At 36.6% G+C, this 6,640-nt stretch overlaps 1 long non-coding RNA gene across 3 annotated transcripts in view; it reads right to left on the reverse strand.

The window, feature by feature from the left end:
* The window catches only part of LOC131539707 (uncharacterized), a 32,913-nt gene that overhangs the window by 18,059 nt on the left and 8,214 nt on the right, over positions 1 to 6,640 (reverse strand). The window lies entirely within an intron of this gene.

The raw sequence follows: 6,640 nt of genomic DNA on the forward strand, positions 1-6,640 counted from the left end.
CCTCCCCTAAGAGCGTCCTGTGACCGCTGGGTCAGAGAGGGATCAGGAGAGGGGCAGAAACTCAAGCCCAGAGAGACTGAATGGGGAGAGCTAGACTTCCTCCTGATCTTCACCTCAGCCTGGTGCAGACAGCCTATTAGACGCGCTCACGGTCTCACAGGCCGGCTTATCTCAGAAACATGAGAGAAGCTGTTTGTCAGGGGAGAGGGGTGCTATTCCTCCCAAAATCTGCTTTGGATTTTGGTTACAGCCTTCAGTTCATTTTAGCTCTGAGTACTTGCAGAGGCTTCACATAATTGAAGTGTGCTTTGCGTGGTCTGATGACAGTCAGATTTAAATTTACCAGTATATTAAAACAAAATTTTTATCTAAATTGTATATAAAGAAATTCTGAAGCATTAAAGTTCACTCTAAAGTTCAACAAAAAGGGCCAATGACAATAGAGATTTGGCTTGTCTTTCTGGGACCTTGCTGTGTTTGATCTGACAGTATCTGCAGATCAAATGAACAAATAAAAAAAAATTAAAAAATTAAATTAAATAAATAAATAACTTCGGAAAACAAAAACAACTCAAAAGACCACAAAACACCACAAGAAAACAAAATGCAAAACAACAAAACAAAACATGGCTACTTGAAGTCATTCAGCCCTCATAAATGCTAAGAAAATCTCAGCTTGATGTTCAACATCTCAGTTTCTCTACATTTCCCTCTCCGCATTTGCATTCCCCCTTTCCCTCCTTCCTATAGCCCGACTCACTGGCCTCAGCTTCGCCCTTGGCTCTATTATACGACTGTGACATTCCACAGGACAACCTGGAGCTCTGTGACGCCCTTCACTTCCTCCCTGCCAAGATGGGAAAACAACCTTCACTCCAAGAAGCCTTTGGCTTCAGCGTCCAAAACGAGAAAATCAAGACCAACCTACACATGCAGCAGATTACCAGATATTTCCAGAAATATGAAAAAAATGATTGAGGCAAAACAAAGGTATTTAACTTGCAGTTTAGTGGTTTTAAAAGAAAACAACTGTCCAAAGAATTTAGAGAAGCACATGATCAAATGCACAATTAGCCAGTGTAGATGTATTTGAGACAGTCCTCGGGGTGGTATGGTGTCTTCTTTCATTTTTTCCTTCCTTGTCACTGTTTGTTTCTCAGTATTCCTCAGTAAACATCAACCCAGAAGATGAGACCCTGCCCTACCCCCATCCAAACCAACCACGCTATTCTACCACCCAAGGCCAAGCAGGAAACAATTTAGATATTTGCTTGGTCCTGTCCACAACCACCCACAATTTGTTTTACATTCCAATCAATGATCTTGCACAGTTCCGGTTACTCTTCCAAGTTCCATCAGAGTGATAGTCTCACCCTAGGTTTTGTTTGTTTAGGCAGTTTCATAAGTACTGAACTGAAATGCATTGGGTTAATATTGGCTTAAAGAGAGTCAGGAGACAAAGATGTTAATGAGAGATCTGGCATTAACAGCCAACAGCCAGTTGATGCTGTGGTTTTAGTCAACAGCATGATGAACTGTAAAGAAATTTAGCAGTGCCAATGATGACAAAGAACATAAATCAGGTGAAAAACCGCACTTGTCAAAATTCCAAACTACCTATGAAAGACTGGAAACAATGTGTGACCATGAGTCCCCTCAACTCTGAAACAACATCTCCAGCAGCACTTGGCCTCTGAGTTCACTGGAAATGAAAACTCAATTTGCACTCATTATATGGAAAACTCCACAGCAGTTCTGTTGTACTCAACTGGAACCAAAGAAACATAGAAAAACACACAACTCACAAGCCTGGTCCTGCACACTGACTTCTGCAACTGTAATGACGTTGATTGTTTAAACATGCAGTTTTCTCATTAAGCATAATTTTAATGACAGCTGCAAAACATCTGAGACCATGTCAAAAAATTATATATTTGATCAAAAATACAGTAAAACAGTAATATTACACAATTAAAATATTTACTATATTCAAGATTCTTTGATAAATAGGAAGTTGAAAAGTACAGCATTTATTTTAATGAAAATATTTTGTAACATTTATAAATGTCTTTACAATCACTTTTGCTTTTTAATGCATCTCTGCTGAATAAAGTATTCATTTCTTTCAAAAAAATAAAATAAAATCTTGCTAATCTCAAACTTTTGAATGGTAGTAAAAATTTCAGTGAATTAGGCTTAATTTTGGCTATTTGTCATATTCCTTCAGAAATCATTTTAATATGCTACTTTGGTCTAATATTTAACAGTGAAACCTCAAAAAAGGAAAAAAAAGAAAAAGAAAAGAAAGACACTGCTCCAGTTATAAAAGTTCCCTTCTGTTAAACAGACTGTCCATTTCCAACAAACATAATCTGACCTAATTGAAGAAAGCTTGCAAACCCTTGGCTCGGTTTTTAGTCCTTGACATTAAGTCCCTGAAATCATCTGTATCCGGACCTCAAAAGAGCAGCTGACTTCAGTCTGTGCAGCAAACTTCCGTCCTGTCAATTACAGCCAAAGAACAACGCTAATTAAAGCCTCACTAATAGGGCATAGAAGGGACCAGATTGACTTTATGTGATGGGCAGACCAGGCGGTGAAGTACTTAAGTGTGCTTGACCTGTTTTGAAAGTAAGTCTGGATCCTGCACCAAGAGTCTAATTAAGGTTAGATTGGAAGTGAACTCGGTAGGGATGAACTGAAGCAACAAGACTCCTAAAAGGGATTAAGGAGGAACAAGAATACACTGACTTTCCATCACAGGCCTGATAAAAATAACAAATGGCAGAGCAGTTGAGTCCATGTGTGTGCGTTTTTCAAGACTCTCAAACATAAATATTACACTTAGGTGCACAACTCATCCTGTGCTGGATACAACAGACACAAAATCTTAAACTGTATGGCTTCTTGAGGTGATCAGATGATTTTTTACCTGTTGCATGATAAAATGAGCAAATCCAACAGACTTATGGTGCAGTCAGATTAACAAAATTTTGGTGAAACACAAATGCAAACACCATAAAAATGTATTGGTAATAGAAAGTAGGACTTTTCGCTGACTCAGGCTGCATGTATAGGGAAATGTGTTTCACCCAGAGTAATAAGAGACCCTCTTCTCTGCACATCAACAGGCTCTTTGTTTTGGTCAAAGGGCAGAGTTTAAGTGTGTGGGGTACACAGAAACCAGGGTGCATAACTAGCGCTGGTCTGACTTATGAGTTAACACCCCCTCCTACCCCTTAATGAAACATTAATGACTTCTTGCCATGCATTCTTGCCAGGGGATGAATATGCAGGGAAGAAATGAAAAGAATCCATTGGGTTTAGTTTTACACAGACAGGAGTCATCTCTGACCCTCTCACATGCTACAAAATGGATTACTGGGTCACAACCTAAACCTCAGACTATCGATTCGGCTACAGTGTGAAAGAGTGATTTACCCAGAATCATCACGTATAAAACAGATAACTCATGTGCTACATGAGACGTCATGGCTATTTGAGTAGATCCGTTTCTGAAATTCTAACACCCTGAACGTAATTAAATCGCTTACTTTTGGCAGGGTTCAGATTCTTAGCTAAACTGATTAAGACTGCAATGTGAAACATATGTATAGTTCATTGACTTTGAAGCTATCTTACACCATCTTTGAAGCAACAAGGACAAAGAAATCAATGGCACGTCAGTTTGGAAAGCAACTCCTGACCCTGGAGCATGTAGAAAACAAACTACCTAAGATTTGATCTGTCCTGATGTTGAGTTTGACACTGTTCTGCTAAAAAAAAAAAAAGGGGTCACTGATGCGGCATTCTTTTTTTGTCTAAAGAATCTAATTCATGCATACAATGACTTGCATACACCTTTTCTTTAAGCTGTTTTTAAATTTTGAATTAAAATTCATTCTAATTGAGCACAAAAAAAAGAGTCAGGGTGATACAATTATCCTGATATCACCACAAAGAAAAAAAGCATTATTCAACCTCTAATTTAGCTTGAATTTTTATTTCTATTCGTTATTATATTAAAACTTTAAAATGTATACTTTAAAAAACTTTTGTCTGTCAAACCAAAGTCATGTGATGCCATTAACATAAAAACAGAACATAAAATGTTTAAAAAAAATTACAGAAAACAAAAAACAAAAAAAAACAAACCAGAAAATAAATGAAATAAAGACCTGCATACCCCTGTATGTCAGAATCTTGTCGAGGTCAACAAGATTCTTAAAATATCAGATACTTTGACCATTTCATGACAAGGTCAGTTCATGTTAATGTCATGCGGTGTGACTTATTTATGAATTAATAATGAATGAAGTTTCAAAAAAAAAAAAAAAAAAAAAAAAGTAGCTTAATTTTTTAAATATATTTAATACATTTAAAATGTGTACAGACACATTCAAAGTGTAAAAAAAAGTGATATTCTTGTTTTTCTTGTTAATTACACATTTTGAGTCATTAAACAGCTTTTTTTCTTTTTCTTTTGAAAATGGTATAAAAGCTTTTCAAAACCATAGAAAATCAACATGAATAAAAAGAGAACATGATTTATAAGATCTTGGCACATGCTTATACTTTCCTTTATCATGATCAATCTCATACGTTATTAAGCCACAAACATCTGCGTTCATGAATCCTCCTTCTCAGTCAGATGTGTGCTCTGCCGAGTTAATCTGCTCTTCCGTTCGCTCCCAGCATGTGTATAGTCTTACCTTTATGCCCCACTGTAAATAGGATTAGTGTTTCAGTTGTCTGTGGGATACATAAAGGCCTAAAGCGCTGTTAGGGGTCCTTGTCTGTGAAGAGCAGGTGGAGAGAGGAAAGAGAGATAGGGAGAGAAAACGATCCACAAGCTGACTCTACGTTTCCAATTGTGGGAGGTGTGCGTATGTATGTGTGTCAGTGTGTGTGCGGACTTAAGATGAATAGGGAGATAAGCCCCTGAGATTAAAATGTATGGTAGAAAGGGGTTTCTCCTGTCATTGTGTATGTGTGTTAGGGGCAGCCCTGTGAATTAGGTCAGGGGCCCAGGCCGTCTGCTGTCGAGAGCTGCGGAGCCGGTTCTGTCAAGGTGTCAGAAAAGTGATGTTTCTGTATTCTAAAGCTGTAAAGTGAACGTTTCAGTGCAAACACACACAGTAACAAGGTACTGATGGACAGGACAGACGAGACTGTCGGCTGAAGAGACTCAGCTGTGTAGCATTAACCTGTCAACATTCCAGTCAATGCATTAAACTAATTGCACTTTGAGTCATCTACAGGATGGGAATTCTGGATGTGCAATAACTATTTGATTGATATGAATCAAAGCTCTGCCTCTAATTTTAAATCTTCAATCAAACATGGCAAGGATGGAGTATAAGTGCCCTTAAGCGAGCCACTTCACTTTGGGGAGCCTCAAGAGTGCAGTAAATCTCACTACCTCCATTCTCTTGCCAGACTTACACAGTCCCAGACAACTGGGGTGCTCTTTGCCCTGAAAATATGGTGAGTCAAGACTTGTCACATCAGGTTTGATGTCAATGACATGCAGTGTTATTGGTTCGTGCATGTCTTGTCACTGATGTCAGGCCTGGTGTGGTGTGTTGACACTCCATAATTAAATATGCACAAGTGCTTATGACATTTGAGCGCTGCGGGTGATTTTGTTTGTAGACCAGTTTTGTCTTTATTTTATTTCTATATTTATTTATTTTCTGAAAATGAAAGAATAAAATAATGAAAATGAATGGAAAAATGAATAAGAACAAAATGTTAGTTTCTCAATAAATAAAGGAGTGTGCAAAAGTATAGCAGTGTGTGGGACTTCGTTTATATTTAATTTTTATTGCTTGTTTCTGCCATGGGATGGATGCATGGATGCATGGATGGATAAATAAATAAATTCTGACTTTTTCATAAAATTCTGTGTTTAAATATTACAATGCAGACCTTTTGCAATTCTTTTGTATATATAAAGAATATATAAACTTCAAGATATAGAATGTAAACTCAGAATTGTGAGGGGAAAAAAAATCTGAAGAAGTTTACATCTCCCAATTCGGACTTTCTCAGAATTATGAATTTGTATCTCATATCTGAGTTTGTCCCTTGCATTTCTGACTTTTTCCCTCTGAATTACAAGTTTACGTCTCATATCTGAGGTTATATCATTCTGAATTCTGACTTTTTTTTTCTTCAGTTCTTTCGCAGAATATAAACTCATAATTGCAAAATGTTAACTCTAGTGAGATGTAAACTCAGAATTTATATCTCGCAATTCTGACTTTTTTTTCTCAGAATTTGTAGGCTATATCTTGCAAATCTTAATTTATATCTCATAATTCTGAACTGAATATTTTCCACAACAAAATTCAAAATCAATTCTGAATTCCAGCTCTCAGTACATTTATAATAAATATTACTTAAAAGTTTATTTAAATATTTTCTTAAAATCCATATATAGCCTATAATTATAGACGTTGCTACTGTTCAAAACGTTTGTGGTAATGCAAATTAGAAATAACCAATAAAATATTTTCAGAAATATATTTTTTTTCTATTGATCATTAATTATGGCTGCATTTACAGTAGAAATAAAGCATGGCCATATTTTAGTGTCCTTAGAACATAATTTGAATGTGAACGAGTTAAGATTGTG

Source organism: Onychostoma macrolepis, chromosome 04 (assembly GCF_012432095.1).
Source record: "Onychostoma macrolepis isolate SWU-2019 chromosome 04, ASM1243209v1, whole genome shotgun sequence".
Taxonomy (NCBI): domain Eukaryota; kingdom Metazoa; phylum Chordata; class Actinopteri; order Cypriniformes; family Cyprinidae; genus Onychostoma; species Onychostoma macrolepis.